A 24,953-nucleotide genomic window follows, 5' to 3' on the forward strand; every position below is an offset into this window, starting at 1 on the left:
AGTATAGTAAGAAGGTCTACAATCATTAGGTCAACACCATTTGGTTGACAGTGAAAAGGTCGACATGGACAAAAGGGCGACATGTTTATTAGGTTGACCTGTTTTTATATAATCACTGGCCGGTGATCATATTTATTATATATATTGATTGCATAAGCAGTTTGTTTTAAATAAAATTTCAGCATTTAAAAGTTCATTGATTTTGTATTGAATATCAGCGCTTTTCAAAATATTTATTCTTATTGGTTTTTCTTTTTCGGTTTGAGTATACCCGTCGAAAAGCAGCAGGTATTCAGCCACTAATAGGCGCTGGGTTCTTTGGTTTTGTTTTTATTGACCTATGAAAGGTCAACACAGGAAAATTTTGACACAAGATTTTTTAAATTTTTTGGGTGTCGTTTTCTCACACTGAGCATGTGGACCCTGCTCGCCATGCTTTAAGCAAGGTGCCTCGCTCCACTACCGCAGTGCTCGGCACAGGTTACTACTATTCCCAATCGTAGTCCACGTGGATGGTAAAGTAGGATTTTTTTTAAAAAAAGTGAAAAAAAACACTCATACTGACCATATGTGTGTCGACCATTGGCATGTCAACCATGTGAACCTGTTGATCTTTTGTACCTGTCAACCATAAGCACTGTCGACCTTTCATAGCTCGACCTAATGACCATGTCAACCTTTTGACCATGTTGACCTAATGCATGTCGACCATTTGGGGTCGACCTGTTGACTGTCTAACTTGACACTGTAGATCTATAGACTACATACCCTGATTAAGGGTTCTAGCCAAACTAGGTTAATACACTTGAAGCCACAGTGAATGAATAGCAATCTCAAGCAGGGAGACAGACAGACAGACTGTGCACTGGATGGTGCACTGGATGGCAGAGGTTGGCGCACAGTCCTGTAACGCAGCAAAGCAAAATAGGAGAAATCAAGGAGCATGGATGTAATGCTATGTTCTGTGTACAGTGAATCAGTCCTGAGGCAGAACAGCATACATTCAGTATTCCAGGAGGTGTGGTCATAGATCATGAGCAGAATTCAGTACAGAGTGTGGAGTACTGATGGAACAGCAGGCCAGGAGTATATAAGGGACCAGTCAGAGGTTGTTATTCATGGTGGAGCAGTAACAAAAACTATGGCAAACATGAGGTCAAAACAAAGCACAGGTCAAGGCATGATAAAGTGACCAAGAAGCAAACTATGACCAACACATGCAAATAGTCAAGCAACGTAGAATGGGACACAATTCCTTAAATGGGATAAAGGCCTGGTGATACCACGAACATAGTATAGAGGCATGTCCCATATGTTCCATGGCACAAGAGGTCCAGTTTGTGTATGAAGCTTCTGAGAACACTGGTGGGTGATGGTGATAACTATTTTGATCCACACTGGAGGCACAGCCAAAACCAAGTCACTAGAATTGTAATTCAGCAACAAGACTTGGAAGTAGCCGCAAAGACAGCACCTGATGGATGAGGGCCTTGCAAATATGCTTGTATAAGTGCCACTCATGACAATACAGAGCAGCTCAAGAGTGGACAGCTGATCATCAGGTCTGCCAGACACACAATGCATGTATTAGTGTCAAGCGGTAACACAACATGATTGTACAAGGGACTATTGTAAGTGTTGCCTACTTTTTAGACTTGGCTTTTGCCAAACACATCTTAGCCATACTTTCTATCTGTTCTTGATTTTTAGGTAGAAATAAACAACAAATCCAGCAAATACCAAAAATTCAAAACAAAAACCCACATACTGTATATTCCAGATGGTCATTAGTGTACAATCTGTATTTTGCCTGATGAACTGGAATAACACTTTATGACTCAATGATTCAAAATGTTTTCTTTTCCCTAAATTGCTTATAAACCTATGCAATGTATTCCATTTTAGCTTGGAGGCAATAGTCCTGTTTCTCCTGCAGACATTATACTGTAAGTGGAATTTGGTAAGTGAGTTACAGATAGCAGTTGATATTACAGGTTGGACATATGAGCTTTCCATTTAAACATGTTCCACTACTGTTGGAGCACTAAGCTGGTCAAACATTTGGGGCCATTTTTTCATTATGGGTTTTTTTCTCTCGCCACAATCTAACGAAAATATATCACTGGAGCAATGATGCTGAACTCTATTGAACCATCAGTAATGGATAACAGTTATAAGAGTTCACTGACAGTTCTATCTGGCCAATCTTTATAGATCTGCACATGTATAAGCCAGCTTGGAACTGAAAACTTGTATTAAAAAACTAAACAGTCTGAAAAAAGAAAATAAGCCTCACTACATTAAAAACACTGAATGAGTTTGTTCTGTTATCAATATTCTCATATGGTGATTACTCAATAGCTATCACAGAGGTACAAGTACCACCACAATATATGTTAGGCTTCACCATGCAAGATTATCACTGGTGATAACACTGCTATCACTAACAGCAACCAGTTTTGTATTTTATTACTGCAGTAGTGAGCTCTATTGCTGTCTGACGTGCCCATTTATACCAGTAATAAGATTCGATGCCTCTGTACTAAAATCTTCTTTAGAATTTGTAAAAACAAAAATAAAAACCTACACAATAAAGCTTGAAGGTTGTTTCTAGATAGATAATGGCTTACAAAGTGTTTTATGTCTTTGTTTTAAGATTTAATTCATCTTCTTAAACACTTCAAATGCCCATCTAGCTCTTGAATGATAATGCTGATTTTGATTACCTTATAACCTTCACTATATGGGTAAGAGACTCAGTACGCAATTGGCGTATGGGGTACCGTAAGGGTAAGCACTTTGCGTAGCATACGCTCGGCCGTGATCGAGACGCACATGCGGTACGCTCGCTCACAGCTTACGCTTGGTGTCGAGCACGCTATAGGCGAGCGACTACCGTAATGCTACGCTACCAGCGTAGCGGACGCTCGATACCACGAGGAGATCACGAGCGGCGCAGACGCTCACAAGATGATAATCAGTAAACCTTGAATGTAACACACAGAAAGGATACTCTTATGCTGTAAACCTTGTTCTGAAACACTGTAGCGATATAACGCTGCTTAACCTGGTTAACCCTAAAGCTGTTTGAGCGATCGAGACGCTCCTATTACCCTCTGCAATGTAATGAACACACGATACCGTGCTAAGGTTCCAACACCTTTACTAACAAGCTTTTAGTTATATCGTAAAGGGGTAAACAGTTTACAAGTCATACACTACAAGCTAACATATAATTCTAACAGAATATCTAGACAGAAATATACAATAACGTTACAATCTTATACTATAACAGAGAGAGAGAAAGAATGAATGGCCAATACAAACAAAGAGCGAGTTGATTACAGAGAATTACTTACACACACTGGGAATGATCGCTGCGCTAGTCCTGGTACCAGCTCCGAGTTAGTCAATATGAAAACCGTTTGTGGAGTGAGAGAGACTGAGCTGCCCAGGCTGGCTGATCTTATATACACTGCATACAGTATACTACAAAGGGACCTATAATCTCATTGTTCATTGGACACAGGAATGTCTCCTCGCATTATAACAAAAGGTCATAGGTTAGTTTGAACAGGTGGGCTGTGACTATTTCAAACAGCTCAGGTGGGAGGGAATCTCCGGATTCCCGCCGCATGGATAATGAACTGCAAATATAGGATATGTCCAGAAACTACTAATGGCCATAACTATACGCAGGAGCGTTTAATCTATACCTAACCAACACCGGATTGTTGCTATTAAAATACTCTTCGGTTAGGTACCAGACACAACTGTTCTACCTTAATCAGACCCTTTGTACCACGTAAAGAGGGATTCCCAAGTCCGTGAACAAGTCACATTAAACAAACTTACAGTTATCACTAAGGGGAACATTACCTATAAAACCTGCTATATGGATTTATTATCTAACGATTGAGTCTCCCGCTAGACGCACACAAACTCTACCGTAAATGCACATACCACGCGCCAATGCGCACGGCCGTAGAAGCTCCATTACGCAGCTGCGAGTATCCGCACGCACAGGAGAGAATGTGCACGTGCAGCAGGCACGCGCATGAGGTGAATATATGGCAACGTGTAGCATGATATTTTTCTGACTTTGACAGTCCACCCTTTGGCAGTCATCAATAACTGCCACTTCCTAAAACAGTTCAAAAATAAAAAAATATATGTCATGTGTAAATACATTTCTATGGTTGGGTAAGGGAGAAGAGGATCAGGTGGGAAAAAGGTATGACCTAGTGAGATAGTAGAAGCATGTGTGTATGAATCCATGTTTGGGGGGTCATGTATCATCGTGCCGTATGTGTTTTAAATCAAGCTTCGAGGTATTGCGAAGTATACATTTGAATCCTTCTTATCCCGTATGACGGGTCTGTGGATGGGCTGTCAAACTTTACCGAGCTCTTTTCGGCTTTTGGTTGCAACAAAATGGGGGAGCACATTTTAGTTGATGATACATGAATGGGGGGATATGTGAGTGCTGATATCTGTGCCTATATTCCCTATCGACTATGTGTGTCATTACCTGAAGGTTGTAGAAATGAAGATAAGAAGCAATTATGGTAAATGCAGTCATAAACTATGTGAGTTTAATATACATTTGCTGATTGAGGTCTTGTCTGATGTCTTGTCTCGATGTACATGTTGACTGTAGTCTCCCGATGCTTTTGCTATAAATGCTGAGCAAAAAGCTTTCTCAATGTCCATAGACTTACAATCTTTAAAATATTGGGCTATCGTAAAAGTTAAAGTCACTAGGGAAAATGGGGGTCTATGGCATTGTCCATCAATGGTCTGTGTAAAAGGTTGTCAAATTCTTCTTCCAAGCGGATGTCTTTGTACCTTGGAGGAAAACAAAGGAGAAACGGGTGAAAGAAACGGACCGTGGAATCACATTTTCATCACAACATTGTCTCTATCGTTGGGTCATAAATCAAATTAGTCGTTGTTAGTACAGTGTCCTCGCTCCTTAGACTCATCACCCTGGTACTGTTTCTACGCTTCGCTAAAACCCGAACGCATCTAAATATCAGACCGACCAATATGATGACACCCAGAATACACAAAAGAAATTTCCCTACATCCATAATAATACCTTGGGCCCATTCTCCTAAACCAGAGAACCAATTTCATGGGTTCAACCATGACACCCAACCGGTCAGCTCATTGCCCACAGCGGCGAGAGTGAGATTGTGTTGCCTTCGAAACTCCCACTTTAATTGCAAAATGTCATCCATCTTTTGGTCTATGACCTCGACCGGGTCTTCAGTGCTGTTTGTAATATACGTGCAACACTTTATTCCATATTGAGTAGCCAAGGTGACACAATACCCGCCTGTCACTGCTGTGAGATAATTGAGAATCATCCTATGCTGAACCAGTTCTGTTTTGTAGGCTTGTAACTCTCTTCCAGTATACCTGAACGTGTCGTCATACATTTCAGTGATATTGTCTAATAAATTTGCAAGCGCAGATATATATCTATAGTTTAACACTCCTCTGGCGGTACGAGTGATATCTAACGCGATTAGGAATTGAATCCCGGTGGATTCATGGATCAGGTCAGAGGCCGGATGCTCTGTTCTTTCTGTCAGTTGCCTTTTAACGACGTGCTCGTAATGAGTGTGAGTGTAAGGAGCTTGTGCACTGCGGTGAATATCCTTCATTTTGTTATGGGATACAGTCATTACTTCAGGCAGTACCTTTCCAATATAACATAATCTCTCTGAGTTTGGGGCAAGCCACTCATACGCCTTTCTCCCGCATATGAAATATGCGTCATCGGGGAGAACATATGGGACTGAATATGTCAAAACCATGTTACACATTTTCCATGTGAACTCTCCTAACCCTAATTCTCCCATCTGTCTAGTACACGTATCCGGTTGTATAATATGTGCACAGTATCCTGGTGATACTTCACCAACTCTCATTGTCCTACTTCCTAGGGTATACCTATATCGGAAATATTTTCCACTGTGGCGTATAAGCTCTGTATCTGTAGGCATTCTATCGGCTCTATATGAAAAGGTCATGGTTTTGTTATTCCATGACACTTCCCAATTTCCCGGCTTTCGGGGATTGGAAATGTTAAAACACACTATGGACCTATCCACATGATATTGGTGGAGCTTCAAACTAGGAGGACTAGAGATATTAATCCTCTTGTCCACCGGCCTCCCACCACTTAACTCAAGTACCTCCCCTATCGTTAAAGGAAATGGTCCTAGTCCTGACTTGCTGTGACCTTGAGGTACTTGAGAGCATACCCAACAGTCTGTTTGGTTTAACACCTTTCCCACTAATGAGTGATAGTCACCCAATGGATGCCGGTCCATGTTAATGTTAAAACTGGACTGACATTTCTTGATGCACCCATCCTCAACTAAGTTATCACAATGCCTACAGATGCAATTTTCTTCAGCTAACAATCCTTCACAATTCCTTCTATGGTCAATGCTACCAGATCGTTTTCTGATACTCGCCTTTGCTTGGTGATTATGTTGTTCTTGGGAAATCTACGCCTCCATCTCTGTCATCAGAACCTTTCTGGATCCTTTCTCGACCTCACTGGTACTCTCACCGAAACAGACTGCTCTGGTCAACATCATGGTCAACAGGAAAACACGGACTGCAGTCTCTTGGGGCGAGTCCATCTTACAGGAGGAGAAAGAGAAATTTGTAATGGGGGTACAAAAAATACTTTGAGGGGAAAGAAAAATGTTACGATGTCTTTTGTCCTCTAGTCTTGTTGTTCTTCTTGCTCTGCTGTCATCTCAAAGGTGCTGTCTCTCAGTCTTCCAAACGCCGGTGATACAATATTCCTTCCAAATCAGCGATCTCCCTGTAAGGAGCAAAAATCTTGCATTACCACTTGTCCAACTGATGTGTGACATACCATCTCCAAAACATGGGAAAGAAGAGAAGAGCGAGAAGGAAAAAAAAAAACAAACGAGAGAGAGAACAATTCATCACATTTTACATTAAACAACAAACAAAAAAAAACATTGTCAGATCTTCTGTTCATCATCAGGCTGTCACACCTACATGTCCACTGGTATCTTTGCATAGTCTCTCCCACCAGTATTTCCATACTCCACCCTTTGTATCTGGCCAGGATACATCGATGCTGGTAGGTCATACTGGGGTTTGGTAGACTTCTGAAAAGGTCAGGTAGTCAGGTGATGTTGGAGCTGTTGTGGTGAACGTCAGAGATGGGGGAAAAGAAACATTTTACAGATACATTACAAAAATTTTTTACCCGGTCATTCCTGTGTCTTCAAGGAATGACCTCCCAATTTATTAACTGTTACCTCAGGCTTTATCAAGGTTAATGATCAACTTTCCTAATCATAAATTATATGTGTGGACCAAAATTTGACATGTGTGATACCTGATTATACTTCCGAGTGTCGTAACTCTGCTCGTGTTCTTGTCTAGGGGGTCTGACTTTATGTGGGCTGTTACAGTTGCTGGCATGATGTCCTTCTCTTTTACAAAGATAACAAGCCCTGGGCTTCCTCCAAGTGCCAGTGACTTGAGGTCTTGGTTGATTTGATGCCTCCTCAAACACTTGGATGCTCATCACCATCAACCGCTTTCCCTGTACTTCCCTGATTCCTTGGATACCATGGTTATGTTGTTGTCTTGGGGGTATATATACCTTCTGTAAATTTCTTGATCTACAATCTCTTGCATAATGACCTTCCTTCTGGCAATTATAACACCTTATCACCTTGGACTTACCCACAGGGATCTGAGGCTCCTTACGTCTCTGTGTTTCCCTGTGCTTGCTGATGTTTTGCTCATGCCCAACAGCGGACTTTCTTAATGCAGCCACCGAGATATTTCTCCAGTTTGGGTTGGTGGTCTGTACCCTTGTTCTCAACACTTCCTTTAAACCATCCATTAACACAAATACTGCTACTTCTCTGTGCGGTGCACTTGTTTCGATGTTTTCTATACCTGTATACCTAGCCATGTCCTGCAATGCCCGGTGGAAATAATTAAAAGTACTTTCCCCTTCGTTTTGTCTTATGGAGAAGATTTTGTTCCACTCGACAATGGCTGGGAAATATACTTCTAACTGTCGGTTGATCTGCTTAATACATTCCTGATTGTGTTCCTCCGTACAAGGTACCTCCGTGTCTAATTTACAATCAGCAATAAATTTCGCAGGGTCAACACTGGAGGGCAAACCTGCCCTCAGCACTGTCCGCCAATCTTTGTTGGTGGGTTCTGTGGAGTTTCCTAGTTCTTTAATAAACCTTTGACATTCAACTAGATCTTTCCTAGGATCAGGAAATTCAGACATAATTGACCTTAATTCTGTCCGAGACCAGGGACGGCGCATTGCACTGTCCTTGACGGGAATGATTCCCTGAGCGTCAGTCTTCCCAATGGGGACTGTGATCACCCTGACAGGGTTAAATTCAATTACATCATCTTGTGTTGGTTCTACAATATGAGGTACATTTGTTTGTGCGTGATATATAACACCGTACATACCTGTGGACACGACCTCACCTGACCCTCCGTTAGGGGGTTTGATTACTGTCTTTACCAATTTGGTTGCGTCCACCTGGATGTCTTGTAGGATGGCTGCTGGAAAAGGTGCCAACATCGTGCTGGGCTCACTTTCTTGCTGGTAATCCTGAGGGAAGTTTAACATGGGGTGCAACTTGCATGGGTTAATAGTTGTACATTTAACAGTATTACAATTATCATTGTTACATTTATTACACTTATCCTTATCATCTATAATACAGTTGCTAAGTGCATTTTTATCATTCACCAGTGTGCCATTCTCTGTAACCACCTTCTCTCTCGCTGCCACATTTTTCTTACCAAAGTGAGAGTCAGCTGTGTAAGCTAATTCTCCTTGTATTTCACCTTCCTGTTGCCATAACTGTAAATAATCATTATGTTTGATCCGTCTCTTTGCAGATTTAATGAGACATATCCTTCTCCTTAGATTTTGCAACACGTCTGGGCTAAAACTGCCTACCCGTGGGAACTTTTCCCCGTCATGCACAGTCATTCTTTCCCATTCATTGCACAATACCTTTGTGTGTGATCCATTTCGGACTTCCCGGTCTGTATCACACGTTATCCTTGCCGACTCTATTGGTCGGTTTACTAAGTCAACCCGAACCGAGGTTGATCGCCCCCTACCTGAACAACTGGCCCCCATCTTTGCAGGTGCTGCTTTCACTACCTCTGACCTTCAAATCAGGGTCTTCAGCGAACCCTTACAAAAACCAAGATGTCCTGGGTAGGCCGGCGGCGGAAGTTTACCGAGTACTCCACTCACTCGCCCACGTCGACCAATACGCCCACACACTGCCTTTGCGCTGGCGTACTCAACCTAGGGCCCCTGCGACCTGAACCTCTATTTACTGGAACATGTGGGTGTGATCCGAAGAGCACTTAACCCTTTCCAGTAACTATTGGTTGTTGGATAGTTCCCAAGTGACCAGCGAACCTCCCTTAAAATAAAAAAATTACACAAATCACGTTAGAATGTACAAATAGCGTTTGTGACCCCTCTAGCGTACGCAAATGGTACTGGGTCAAGTTACTAACTAATGCACACAATTACGTGCGGTACAATCGTTCTGCACATAAGCAACTAATCTTATGTGCGGAGCGACCAGTGGAATCGAAAATTGTGGCTGCGAATTCCTTCAGCCAGAGCTTAATGGCCTATATGGGTATCGCACCAACCCTTTCTGGTGTTGTGCTCCTTTTGTCTATAGCGGACTCCTTAGTCTGCTGTACCTAGACCTCCTGGTCTGTCTGGACCTCCTGGTCTGTGCTACAGTAGACCTCCTGGTCTGCTATATTCTAATGCTCTTTTTTTTTTAAAGGTTTAACAAGGGATGCCTCCCAAGCCACCATGCAGTCACTTACACGTATGTACCTCACGAGAACTCGATGATTTCCTGTGGTTCAACCCCAAAAATTTTAGAAACTTATATATATGTATATACACTCTTTCACCTCATATGCACTTTACTTTTGTTTCTGTGCAGAAATCCCTTTCATTCAGTAACACAGTCTAGTCCAGATGAGTTGCAAATTAGAGAAGGATCTATTAGCTTAAAATTTTGGACACTGAGATCGATTTGTGCTATTATCGCGTTGCCTCCTTTTCGCCTATTTAAAATAATACTATCGTGTGATTTGTATTATGTGGGCGTACCCAGACGCTCCGTTGCGTAATATACGCTCCATGCGTCGGCCCTTGCGTCGCGTACGCTAGTCCCGCCCTTTGTTAGAGACACATGTACGCAAGCCAGGTATATCCACAGAGCCGTCTTAACAGCAGTGTGGGCCCCTGGACACAGCAATGCACTGGGGCCCCTACCCACCCACCAGCGGGGGGAGCTATCAGCGGCAGCTTTGATGTTCCGCGGGGGATAGGGGGGGTTCTATCTTTCGCTCAGTATGTAGGACCTGGAGAAATAATTTCTGCTAATTATTCCTTTACTGCACAGATGGGGCAGGAAGGAGAACACTAAACTGTAGAAGGGGGCATTGTGCTGAATGAAGGGGCCCTGGTACATGACTTCCAGGGTGGTAGGGGGTGTTTAATACACAGGGGAGGAGTGGATAATGGAGTGGGCTTAATATTCATCATTTTCCGGGGGGTCAGGGCAGCGTGCTTTACTGCAGATATCTCCAGTTCCTGGAAATAGATTTCTTAGCTTTAATGGGGAAAAAAAAAACAAGAGTCCCACCTGTCAGGAGGTACTGGGGACACTTGTCAGGAGATACTGGGGACACCTGTCAGGAGGTACTGGGGACACTTGTCAGGAGATACTGGGGACACCTGTCAGGAGGTACTGGGGACACTTGTCAGGAGGTACTGGGGACACCTTTCAGGAGGTACTGGGGACTTGGGGATCAGACTTTAGAAGCCAGAGCAATCCACCGACAAAAATATAAAACTGCATATTAGGAGTGTGGAGCTGGAGCAGGGAACAGCTGCTTGAAGGCTGATATCTCTGGCTCTGGGCATAGTAGAGACAAGCTGCCAGTGTCCACTGAAATGGGAGAGTCACAGCTTTTGGAGTATACCCTCAGAAAAACTCTAAGTCAAAAAGAAACCGAGATATCTGGCTGGGAAGAACAATTAACAGGCTTGGATGGGGACCACTGCTTTGAAGTCTGATATCTCTGGTTCCCCAGGGCCGATTTTCAAAAATCTGGTACCCCTGGAAAGAGGGGACCCTCAGCTATCAGACTAGGGCCCTTTTACTCCTGGGGCCCTTGGGCAAGAGCCCATTGAGCCCATACGAAAAGACGGGCCCTGTATATCCACAGAAATACAATTAACACGTTTATATCAATGTAGATGATCTTTAACTGTAATCATCTACTGAACACCACACCGAACTTCCTTGTATCTTAGGCAAGCCGTGCACGTGTTTTACAAATTACTCCTTAACGTATTAATATTACTTTTAACTACCAATAGCAACAAATCTTTCTCAGCACGTTATCAATTGTGAAATGGCAAACAGGAAAGTGATGTGAAAATACACAAATGAAAAGAGATACAGTTGTGTGCGTGCGTGCGTGTGTACGCAAAACAGAAATAAACAGTTTTAAAAAGGCAATAGCGTATTGTTCTTACCTCCGGTTCCGGATTCCACCAGCACTCCTACAACGTAGCGAAACAGACGCTTATCTAGCCAGCACTACTGCCTTCCCGCCCTTGCTGGCAGATCACGCCTGCTTTCGTCAGTGTGGATATGTGGAGGACGGACGAGCCGCCAATTGATAATGCTGATTTTGATTACCTTATAACCTTCACTATGTGGGTAAGAGACTCAGTATGCAATTGGCGTATGGGGTACCGTAAGGGTAAGCACTTTGCGTAGCATACGCTCGGCCGTGATCGAGACGCACATGCGGCACGCTCGCTCACAGCTTATGCTTGGTGTCGAGCACGCTATAGGCGAGCGACTACCGTAATGCTACGCTACCAGCGTAGCGGACGCTCGAGACCACGAGGAGATCACGAGCGGCGCAGACGCTCACAAGATGATAATCAGTAAACCTTGAATGTAACACACAGAAAGGATACTCTTATGCTGTAAACCTTGTTCTGAAACACTGTAGCGATATAATGCTGCTTAACCTGGTTAACCCTAAAGCTGTTTGAGCGATCGAGACGCTCCTATTACCCTCTGCAATGTAATGAACACACGATACCGTGCTAAGGTTCCAACACCTTTACTAACAAGCTTTTAGTTATATCGAAAAGGGGTAAACAGTTTACAAGTCATACACTACAAGCTAACATATAATTCTAACAGAATATCTAGACAGAAATATACAATAACGTTACAATCTTATACTATAACAGAGAGAGAGAGAGAATGAATGGCCAATACAAACAAAGAGCGAGTTGATTACAGAGAATTACTTACACACACTGGGAATGATCGCTGCGCTAGTCCTGGTACCAGCTCCGAGTTAGTCAATATGAAAACCGTTTGTGGAGTGAGAGAGACTGAGCTGCCCAGGCTGGCTGATCTTATATACACTGCATACAGTATACTACAAAGGGACCTATAATCTCATTGTTCATTGGACACAGGAATGTCTCTTCGCATTATAACAAAAGGTCATAGGTTAGTTTGAACAGGTGGGCTGTGACTATTTCAAACAGCTCAGGTGGGAGGGAATCTCCGGATTCCCGCCGCATGGATAATGAACTGCAAATATAGGATATGTCCAGAAACTACTAATGACCATAACTATACGCAGGAGCGTTTAATCTATACCTAACCAACACCGGATTGTTGCTATTAAAATACTCTTCGGTTAGGTACCAGACACAACTGTTCTACCTTAATCAGACCCTTTGTACCACGTAAAGAGGGATTCCCAAGTCCGTGAACAAGTCACATTAAACAAACTTACAGTTATCACTAAGGGGAACATTACCTATAAAACCTGCTATATGGATTTATTATCTAACGATTGAGTCGCCCGCTAGACGCACACAAACTCTACCGTAAATGCACATACCACGCACCAATGCACACGGCCGTAGAAGCTCCATTACGCAGCTGCAAGTATCCGCACGCACGGGAGAGAATGTGCACGTGCAGCAGGCACGCGCATGAGGTGAATATATGGCAACGTGTAGCATGATATTTTTCTGACTTTGACATGAAGTACCATTGAGTCAGTGCTCCATTTAAACAATGACAAATTTGCTGTTCTGTAAATTCACTCTACAAAAAAAAGTATGTGTATAACTTGCAAAATAATTATAATAAGCACCCATATGCTGAATACACACTAGAGCATTGGTGGCCAACCCATGGATCTCGAGCCGCATGCTGCTCTTTCTCCACTCGCATGCGGATTGGCTCCCTGCTTCGGGTGGTCCCACCCATGAGCGAATCAGAGCTTGCAGACTGGCAGCTGCAGCTCCTGATTTGCTGCCGGACTGCAAGCTTTGATTGGCTCACGAACCGGTGCCTGATACACACACAGTCACACACCACTGCCGGAGACTGAGGGGCAGGAGGGGCGCGCATGCGCTCTTCTCCCCTCACACACAAGCACAGCCCAGCAGCAGCGTGGTGAACAGCACTGGGGGGCATATCTGGCACTGTGGGGCATATGTGTATCTGGCACCATGTGGGCATATGTGTATCTGGCACTGTAGGGTGCATATGTGTATCTGGCACTGTAGGGGCATATCTGGCACTGTGGGGGCATATGTGTAACAGGCACTGTAGGGGCATATCTGGCACTGTGGGGACATATGTGTATCTGGAACTATAGGGGAATATCTGGCACTGTGGGGGCATAGGTGCATATGTGTACCTGGCACTTTGGGGCATATGTGTATCTGGCACTGCACTACTGGGGGCATATGTGTATCTTGCCCCCCACATGTGTATCAAGCCCCATGTGGCCACACCAATTTTTTTGGCACACAGTACCACTAAGATTTTTTCTACATGCATCACTGACTGGGGCATTATATATATGTGGCACTGTACTGGGGCATTATATGTATGTGGTACTGTACAACATGACTAAAAATGGGGTTGTGACACAAGGTCATACTCTAACGTCATACCGTAAGGTGTGCGCGCAACAATGTGGCTTTATGACAACTAGGCCACACCCACATTTTTGCGCACGCTTTTGTCGTGCGCATGATAATGGCTCTTTCACTTGACTCTAGATCTGTTCTAGCTCTTTGCCTCTGACTGGTTGGCCACCCCTGCACTAGAGGATATACAATATAGGGCTAGATGTTATAGGAAGCCATTTTTTAGGTGTCCTAAAAATTGCATCAAATTGCACATTTGAAATTTGTGATTTTAGCTTAAAATCACAAATGTAATAGGGTCTGATTTCTCTAACGTTCTAGTGGATGCTGGGGACTCCGTAAGGACCATGGGGAATAGCGGGCTCTGCAGGAGACTGGGCACTCTAAAGAAAGATTTAGTACTATCTGGTGTGCACTGGCTCCTCCCTCTATGCCCCTCCTCCAGTTAGAATCTGTGCCCGGCCGAGCTGGGTGCTCCTAGTGGGCTCTCCTGAGCTTGCTAGAAAAGAAAGTATTTTGTTAGGTTTTTTATTTTCAGAGAGCTTCTGCTGGCAACAGACTCTCTGCTACGAGGGACTGAGGGGAGAGAAGCAAACCTACTCACGGCAGAGAGGTAGCGCTTCTTAGGCTACTGGACACCATTAGCTCCAGAGAGATCGAACACAGGTACCTAACCTTGATCGTCCGTTCCCAAAGCCGCGCCGACGTCCCCCTCGCAGAGCCAGAAGAACAGAAGCAGCAGAAGCAAGAAGACATCGAAATCGGCGGCTGAAGACTCCTGTCTTCACTTAAGGTAGCGCACAGCACTGCAGCTGTGCGCCATTGCTCCCACAGCACACCGCACACTCCGGTCACTGTAGGGTGCAGGGCGCAGGGGGGGGGGGGGGCGCCCTGGGCAGCAATTAAGTACCTTTCTGGCAAAAAGAGGCATATATACAGTCTGGGACTGTATATATGCCCGAGCCCCCGCCATTTTTTACACATTAAAGCGGGATAGAAGCCCGCCGCTGAGGGGGCGGGGCCTTCTTCCTCAACACACCAGCGCCATTTTCTCTTCACAGCTCCGCTGGAAGGACGCTCCCCAGGCTCTCCCCTGCAGTATACAGGTGCATTAAAGGGTAAAAAAGAGAGGGGGGCACATAAATTTAGGCGCAGTATATATATTAACAGCAGCTACAGGGTAAATACTAAGGTACAGTGTAATCCCTGGGTTATATAGCGCTGGGGTGTGTGCTGGCATACTCTCTCTCTGTCTCCCCAAAAGCCTTTGTGGGGTCCTGTCCTCAGTCAGAGCATTCCCTGTGTGTGTGCTGTGTGTCGGTACGCCTGTGTCGACGTTTGATGAGGAAGGATACGTGGAGGCAGAACAAGTGCAGTTGAGTGTGGTGTCGCCGCCGACGGTGCCGACACCTGATTGGATGGATATATGGAAGGTGTTAAATGATAATGAAAACTCCTTGCATAACAGATTGGATAAAACTGTAACCGGGGGGACAGTCAGGGTCTCAACCCATGCCTGATCCTACAGCGCAGAGGCCGTCAGGGTCTCAAAAGCGCACACTATCCCAGATAGTTGACACAGATGTCGACATGGAATCTGACTCCAGTGTCGATGACGATGAGGCAAAGTTGCAGCCTAAAATGACTAAAGGCATCCGCTACATGATTGTAGCAATGAAGGATGTATTACACATTTCTGAGGAAAATCCTGTCCCTGACAAGAGGATTTATATGTATGGGGAGAAAAAGCATGAAGTGACTTTTCCCCCTTCACATGAATTAAATGAATTATGTGAAAAAGCGTGGGATTCCCCTGACAGGAAGGTGATAGTTTCCAAGAGATTACTTATGGCGTATCCTTTCCCGCCAATGGACAGGTTACGCTGGGAATCCTCCCCTAGGGTAGACAAGGCGTTGACACGCTTGTCCAAGAAGGTGGCCCTGCCGTCACAGGATACGGCCGCCCTAAAGGATCCTGCGGATAGAAAGCAGGAAGCTATCCTGAAGTCTGTTTATACACATTCTGGCACACTGCTGAGGCCAGCAATTGCTTCGGCCTGGATGTGTAGTGCGGTAGCTGCATGGACGGATTCTCTGTCTGAGGAGTTAGATACCCTGGACAGGGACACTGTTCTACTGACCCTGGCACATATCAAGGACGCGGTCCTATATATGCGGGATGCCCAGAGGGACATTTGCCTGCTGGGCTCTAGAGTTAACGCAATGTCCATTTCTGCCAGAAGGGTCTTATGGACTCGGCAATGGACAGGGGATACCGACTCTAAAAAACACATGGAGGTTTTACCTTATAAGGGTGAGAAATTGTTTGGGGACGGTCTCTCTGACCTAGTTTCCACAGCTACGGCTGGGAAGTCAAATGTCTTGCCTTATGTCCCTCCACAACCTAAGAAAGCACCGTATTACCAAATGCAGTCCTTTCGTTCTCAGAGGAGCAAGAAGGTCAGAGGTGCGTCCTTTCTTGCCAGAGGCAGGGGTAGAGAAAAAAAGCTGCACCATGCAGTTAGTTCCCAGGAACAAAAGTCTTCCCCGTCTTCCACTAAATCCACCGCATGACGCTGGGGCTCCACAGGCAGAGCCATGAGCCGTGGGGGCGCGTCTCCAACTTTTCAGCCACCAGTGGGTTCGCTCACAGGTGGATCCTTGGGCTATACAAATTGTGTTTTAAGGATACAATCTGGAATTCGAGGTGATGCCCCCTCACCGTTACCTAAAATCGGCCTTACCAACTTTCCCCATGGAAAGGGAGATAGTGTTGGAGGCAATTCACAAACTTTTTCTCCAGCAGGTGGTGGTAGAGGTCCCCCCCCCCTTCAACGGGGAAGGGGCTACTATTCCACTATGTTTGTGGTACCGAAACCGGACGGTTCGGTCAGACCCATTTTATATTTAAAATCCCTGAACATTTATCTGAAGAAATTCAAGTTCAAAATGGAATCGCTCAGAGCGGTCATTGCAAGCCTGGAGGAAGGGGATTTTATGGTGTCTCTGGACATCAAGGATGCTTACTTGCATGTCCCCATTTATCCACCTCATCAGGAGTACCTCAGGTTTGTGGTACGGGACTGTCATTACCAATTCCAGACGTTGCCGTTTGGCCAAAGTGATGGCGGAAATGATGGTGCTCCTTCGGAAGCAAGGGGTTACAATTATCCCATACTTGGACGATCTCCTCATAAAGGCGAGGTCCGGGGAGCAGTTGCTGATCAGCGTAGCACACTCTCAGGAAGTGTTGCGTCAGCACGGCTGGATTCTGAACATTCCAAAGTCGCAGCTGATTCCTGCGACGCATCTGCCCTTCCTGGGCATGATTCTGGACACAGACCAGAAGAAGGTGTTTCTCCCGGAGGAGAAGGCTCAGGAGCTCGTGACTCTGGTCAGAGACCTCCTAAAGCCAAAACAGGTGTCGGTGCATCGCTGCACGCGAGTCCTGGGAAAGATGGTGGCGTCATACGAAGCCATTCCCTTCGGCAGGTTACATGCGAGAATCTTTCAGTGGGATCTGCTGGACAAGTGGTCCGGATCGCATCTTCAGATGCATCGGATGATCACCCTGTCCCCCTGGGCCAGGGTGTCTCTTCTGTGGTGGCTACAAGGTGCTCACCTCCTCGAGGGCCGCAGATTCGGCATACAGGACTGGGTCCTGGTGACCACGGATGCAAGCCTCCGAGGGTGGGGGGCAGTCACTCAAGGAAGAAACTTCCAAGGGTTGTGGTCAAGTCAGGAGACTTGTCTGCACATCAATATCCTGGAACTAAGGGCCATATACAACGCCCTGAGTCAAGCGGAGCCTCTGCTTCGAAACCAACCAGTGCTGATTCAGTCAGACAACATCACGGCAGTGGCCCATGTAAACCGCCAGGGTGGCACAAGAAGCAGGTTGGCAATGGCAGAAGCCACCAGGATTCTTCGGTGGGCGGAGAATCACGTACTAGCACTGTCAGCAGTGTTCATTCCGGGAGTGGACAAATGGGAAGCAGACTTCCTCAGCAGACACGACCTCCACCCGGGAGAGTGGGGACTTCATCAAGAAGTCTTCACGCAGATTGCAAATCGATGGGAACTGCCACAGGTGGACATGATGGCATCCCATCTCAACAAAAAGCTAAAAAGATATTGCACCAGGTCAAGGGACCCTCAGGCGATAGCTGTGGACGCACTAGTAACTCCGTGGGTGTTCCAGTCGGTCTACGTGTTTCCTCCTCTTCCTCTCATACCAAAGGTGCTGAGAATTGTAAGAAAAAGAGGAGTGAGAACAATACTCATTGTTCCGGATTGACCAAGAAGGACTTGGTACCCGGAATTGCAAGAAATGCTCACAGAGGACCCATGGCCTCTGCCTCTCAGACAGGACCTGTTACAACAAGGGCCCTGTCTGTTCCAAGACTTACCGCGGCTGCGTTTGACGGTATGGCGGTTGAACACCGGATCCTAGCAGAAAAGGGCATTCCAGAAGCAGTTATTCCTACGCTGATAAAGGCTAGGAAGGACGTGACAGCAAAATTTTATCACCGTATATGGCGAAAATATGTTGCTTGGTGTGAGGCCAGGAAGGCCCCTACAGAGGAATTCCAGCTGGGTCGATTCCTGCACTTCCTACAGTCAGGTGTGACTATGGGCCTAAAATTAGGGTCCATAAAGGTCCAGATTTCGGCCCTATCCATTTTCTTTCAAAAAGAACTGGCTTCACTGCCTGAGGTTCAGACGTTTGTTAAGGGAGTGCTGCATATTCAGCCTCCTTTTGTGCCACCAGTGGCACCTTGGGATCTTAACGTGGTCTTGGCTTTCCTGAAATCCCACTGGTTTGAGCCACTTAAGACGGTGGAGCTAAAGTATCTCACGTGGAAAGTGGTCATGCTGTTGGCCCTAGCCTCAGCTAGGCGTGTGTCAGAATTGGCGGCTTTGTCATGTAAAAGCCCCTATCTGGTTTTCCATATGGACAGGGCAGAATTGCGAACTCGTCCGCAGTTTCTGCCAAAGGTGGTGTCATCTTTTCATCTGAACCAACCCATTGTGGTGCCTGCGGCTACTCGTGACTTGGAGGATTCCAAGTTGCTTGATGTAGTCAGGGCTTTGAAGATTTATGTTCCCAGGACGGCTGGAGTCCGGGAGACTGACTCGCTGTTTATCCTGTATGCATCCAACAAGCTGGGTGCTCCTGCTTCAAAGCAAACCATTGCTCGCTGGATCTGTAACACGATTCAGCAGGCTCATTCTGCGGCTGGATTGCCGCATCCAAAATCAGTAAAAGCCCATTCCACAAGGAAGGTGGGCTCTTCTTGGGCGGCTGCCCGAGGGGTCTCGGCATTACAGCTTTGCCGAGCTGCTACTTGGTCGGGTTCAAACACATTTGCAAAGTTCTACAAGTTTGATACCCTGGCTGAGGAGGACTTGGTGTTTGCCCATTCGGTGCTGCACAGTCATCCGCACTCTCCCGCCCATTTGGGAGCTTTGGTATAATTCCCATGGTCCTTATGGAGTCCCCAGCATCCACTAGGACGTTAGAGAAAATAAGAATTTACTCACTGGTAATTCTATTTCTCGTAGTATGTAGTGGATGCTGGGCGCCCGTCCCAAGTGTGGACTTTCTGCAATACGTGTATATAGTTATTGCTTAATAGAGGGTTATGTTATGTTGGCATCCATTGGTTGATGCTCTGTTGGTTGTTCATACTGTTAACTGGGTAAGTTTATCACAAGTTATACGGTGTGATTGGTGCGGCTGGTATGAGTCTTACCCGGGATTCCAAAATCCTTTCCTTGTAATGTCAGCTCTTCCGGATACAGTTTCCTTGGCTGAGGTCTGGAGGAGGGCATAGAGAGAGGAGCCAGTGCACACCATATAGTACTAAATCTTTCTTTAGAGTGCCCAGTCTCCTGCGGAGCCTGCTATTCCCCATGGTCCTTACGGAGTCCCCAGCATCCACTACGGACTACGAGAAATAGAATTACCGGTGAGTAATTCTTATTTTTTAGGGTTAAAACAGAAATCACATGCGATTTTTTTGCAATTTTTAGTATTTCTTTTCATTACTTTGTGCACTTAGCCAGAAGGGTTTGGGTATGTGTGATCACATAACTACATCCCGCCAAAAGCATGCACAGATCAGTGAGATCCGTGCATGTTTCTGTATGTAAAAGTAAAGAGTTTAAAAAAAAAGCTGTGTTGGTCCCCCCAAAAGCATAACCATCCCTGGGCTCTTTGAGCCAGTCCTGGTTGCTAAAATACAGGGGGGAAAATGTGTAGGGGTTCCCTGTATTTTAACAACTAGCACCGGACTCATGGACTGGTCCTGGTTTCAAAAATATGGGGGTGAGGGAGACGTAGGGGTCCCCCATATTTTTGGAACCAGCACCGGGCTCCATTAGCCAAGTAGGTAATGCAGCAGCCGGGGGACACTTTTAGACAGGTCCCTGGGGCCGCAGCCTCACCCCACCAACTAGTCACCTGGGGGAGTGGGGACCCCTATAATAAGCCCCACCCCCCCCCCCTCCAGGCACCCAAGGGCCAGGGATGAAGCCTGGGGCTGTCCCTGCCATCCATGGGCTGCGGATGGCATGCTGATAGCCGTAAATTGTGTTAAAAAAAAGAAAAAATATTGTCTTTTGCTGTGGAACTACAGGTCCCAGCAAGCTTCCCTGCATGCTGGTACTTGAAGAACCACAAGTACCAGCATGTGGGCCATTAAAGGGCCTGCTGGTACCTGTAGTTCTACAACAAAAGAAATATTCAAATAAAGACACGACACGCAGACCGTGAAAGTAAAACTTTAATAAATCACTCTTGCACACTAACACTCACATATACTTACCTACATCCCATGCCGCCATTCACGTCCCCTTGTCCAATAGAATCCATAGGGTACCTGTAAACAAAACCTATACTTACCTACTCTGGTGTAGATCTTCTTCAGTCCATGTAGGCATCCACAGGGTTAAAAAAAAATCACTATCAACTCGAACCATGACAGACTAGTTAAAGTGTATGTTTACACATACACTTGCACTATCCGAATGGGGTTCCTCCATGTGACTACTGTCAGTACAGGGACCCCTCAGCCAATCAGGGGCCGCTGCCATGGCAGCAGATTCCTGATTGGCTTTATACTCTGAGGGCACAACCAATTGCGGCTTGCCCATAGGACTGAATAAAGACGCTTGTCTCCATTCACTCCTATAGTGGGAACCGCTAAATTGCCTTAGCCACAAAGGTCAGTCCCAATTGACTTTATGGATTTCCACTCTAACTCTAGCTCTTGGACTAGTGCTGGTTGTTAAAATATGGGGGAACCCTACACATTTTTTCCCCTGTGTATTTGCAATGAGGATTGTCTCAAAGAGCCCGTGGCTGGTTATGCTTTTGGGGGGGACCTCCACGTCTTTTTTTTTTTTCAACTCTTTCTCTACCTTTACAGACAGAAACATGCACGGATCTCGCTGATCTGTACATGCTTCTGGCTAAGGTGGTCATTCCGAGTTGTTCGCTCGCTGCTATTTTTAGCAGAATTGCTAATAGGCTAAAATCCGGCAGTTCTGCACATGTGTATGCACCGCAGGGCGCACGTGCTAAGTAATTTCACACAAAACTATGCTATTTTACTCACGGGCGAACAAAGCTTTTCAGTTGCTCTGTTGATCGGAGAATGATTGACAGGAAGTGGGTGTTTCTGGGTGGTAACTGAGCATTTTCCGGGAGTGTGCTAAAAAACGCAGGTGTGCCAGCAGAAAACGCAGGAGTGTCTGGAGAAACGGGGGAGTGGCTGGCCGGACGCTGGGCGTGTTTGTGACGTCAAACCAGGATCTAAACGGATTGAGGCGATCGCAATCTAGATGTAGGTCTGGAGCTACTCAGAAACTGCAAGGAAATACTTAATAGCAGAATTGCTAATCTTTCGTTAGCAATTCTGCTATGCTAAGATAAACTCCCAGAGGGCGGCGGCTTTGTGTTTGCATTTCTGCTAAAAGTAGCTAGAGAGCGAACAACACGGAATGACCACCAAAATCGTCAGTCTGAACCTAATCTATTATTCTGGCGTTTTTTGGTAATGTTTTTTGGGGGTAATTCCAAGTTGATCGCAGCAGGAATTTTGATAGCAATTGGGCAAAACCATGTGCACTGCAGGGGAGGCAGATATAACATGTGCAGAGAGAGTTAGATTTGGGTGGGGTGTGTTCAATCTGCAATCTAATTTGCAGTGTAAAAATAAAGCAGCCAGTATATACCCTGCACAGAAATAAAATAACCCACCCAAATCTAACTCTCTCTGCACATGTTATATCTGCCTCCCCTGCAGTGCACATGGTTTTGCCCAATTGCTATCAAAAATCCTGCTGCAATCAACTTGGAATTACCCCCTATGTGCAAGTGGAAAAATCGCACCCTATTACAGTTGCGGTTTATATTGTTTTAAATGGGAAAACATCTGGATGAGATTTTTCCCTGACGATTTTTGGTAGAAGGCAAACGTGATTTTGCACATTCCTGCATCCTATTACATTTGCGATTTGTGGAAAACATGCGATTTTGCGGTAAACATTGCATGTTCTACGAAGTCACAACCTATTACATTTAGCCCATAGTGTCTAAAGATGATCAATGATATTTTGATTTATCTGAAAAATACGTCGCTAGTTTGGTGTAGTGTGTATGGATGACCTGACAGTGTATACAGAGAAACGATTAGTAGTTCCCAATCCTCTGAATAGATAGATCATTCAAATAGTAATGATGATTGTTTAGTGTGTATGTACAGTATCATGTGTTCTCAATTATCAGGTTGGTCATTACATATTTCAAGGATGTACCCCAAATTACTCTAGTATAATATACTTGGCAGAGGCGTATCTAGGGTAGGGCGAGTGGGGCACGTGCCCTGGGCGCCTTGGCAGGCCCAGGAGAGGGGGGTGCCGCCGGCGTCCAGGGCATCATGCCCCACTCGCCCCCGAACCCTAAATGTGAGGGGAGGAGAGCGCAGCATCTCTCCCTCCCCTCACCGCCGCTGCCAGCACTAGCAGCGCTGCCAGCAGCGCTGCTGTGTCCGGTCTCCTGCGTTAGCCAATCAGAGCTTGCGGACCGGCTCCTGATTGGCTGCCGGTCCGCGAGCTCTGATTGGCTAGCGAACCGGCGCCAGACAGCCGCCGGAGACCTGGATCGGCGAGGGGAAGGAGAGGCGCTGCGCTGCGCTCTCCTCCCCTCACATAGCAACAAGCGGCCGCCGGCCGGTAAGTGACGGGGGGGAGGTCCAGCGGCACAGTGGGGCATGTATCTGGCACCAAGTGGGGCCTGGCACTGTGGGGCATGTATCTGGCACTGTGGGGCATGTAACTGGCACTGTAGGGCAATGTATCTGGCACTGTGGGGCAATGTAACTGGCACTGTGGGGCAATGTATCTGGCACTGTGGGGCATGTAACTGGCACTGTGGGGCAATGTATCTGGCACTGTGGGGCATGTAACTGGCACCAAATGGGGCATGTAACTGGCACTGAGTGGGGCCTGGCACTGTGGGGCATGTAACTGGCACCAAATGGGGCATGTAACTGGCACTGAGTGGGGCCTGGCACTGTGGGGCATGTATCTGGCACTGTGGGGCATGTATCCGGCACTGTGGGGCAATGTAACTGGCACTGTGGGTCAATGTAACTGGCACTGTGGGGCAATGTAACTGGCACTGAGTGGGGCATGTATCTGGCACTGTGGGGCAATGTATCTGGCACTGTGGGGCATGTATCCGGCACTGTGGAGCAATGTAACTGGCACTGTGGGGCAATGTAACTGGCACTGTGGGGCAATGTAACTGGCACTGAGTGGGGCATGTATCTGGCACTGTGGGGCAATGTATCCGGCACTGTGGGGCAATGTATCTGGCACTGTGGGGCATGTATCCGGCACTGTGGGGCAATGTAACTGGCACTGTGGGCCATTTTCAGTGGCCACACCCCTTCTGGAGCGTGGCCACACCCCTTCTGGAGTGTGGCCACGCCCATTTTTGTAATAAAGTTATTGCGCACGTCATAGGCACGCGCCCCAAAAAAGGTGCATGGTCTCAAAAAGAAAGGGGCATGGTCACACAATAGTAATAATGCCCACAGTAGTAGCACCCCTAATACCCATAATGCTCACAGTAGTAGCACCCCGTAATACACAATGCCCACAGCAGTAGCGTCCCTTTTACAGTGCCCACAGAAGTAGTGCTCCTTATGCAATGTCCAATATACTGGTAATGCCCACAGTGGTAGTGCCCATTATATAGAGCCCATAGTAGTGGTGCCCCTTATGCAATGCCCCCAGTAGTAGTGCCCCTTATGCCCCCAGGAGTGATGCCCTTTATGAAGTGCCCCCTTTACAATGCCCTCATTAGTAGTGCCCTCATTAGTAATGCCCTTAATGGGAATGCCCCTGTGTAGTATTGCCCCCAGTAGTAATGTCACCTGTAGTAATGCCCCCAGTCGTTTAGCCCCCAGTGGTAAGGCCCCTGCAGTTATGACCCCAGTAGTTTACCCCCACTTTATTTTAGCCTCCCAGTGGTAATGCCCCCAGTAGTTTAGCCCCTGTAGTTTAGTCCTCATGTAGTTTGCCCCATGTAGTTTAGCCCCCAGTGGTAATACCCCCTGTAGTTTAGCCCCTGCAGTTATGCCCCCAAGTAGTAATGCCCACAGTAGTTTAGCCCCTGTAGTTATGCCCCCAGTAGTAATGCCCCTGTAGTTATGCCCCCAGTAGCAATGTGCCCCTGTAGTTATACCCCCGTAGTAATGTGCCCCTGTAGTTTGCCCACTTGTAGTTTGCCCCCAGTAGCTTGCCCCGTTGTAGTTAGCCCCTGTAGTTTAGCCCCATGTAGTTT

At 46.3% G+C, this 24,953-nt stretch overlaps 1 long non-coding RNA gene across 1 annotated transcript in view; it reads left to right on the forward strand.

Annotated features, from left to right (window-relative positions):
* Positions 1 to 1,904: 1,904 nt before the first annotated feature.
* LOC134956815 (uncharacterized) overlaps positions 1,905 to 24,953 on the forward strand; it is a 41,088-nt gene continuing 18,039 nt past the window's right edge. The window contains exon 1 of the long non-coding RNA XR_010186199.1: positions 1,905 to 1,960. This is a non-coding gene — a long non-coding RNA (uncharacterized LOC134956815). The remainder of the gene's footprint in view (positions 1,961 to 24,953) is intronic.

Source organism: Pseudophryne corroboree, chromosome 9 (assembly GCF_028390025.1).
Source record: "Pseudophryne corroboree isolate aPseCor3 chromosome 9, aPseCor3.hap2, whole genome shotgun sequence".
In the NCBI taxonomy this organism is placed as follows: domain Eukaryota; kingdom Metazoa; phylum Chordata; class Amphibia; order Anura; family Myobatrachidae; genus Pseudophryne; species Pseudophryne corroboree.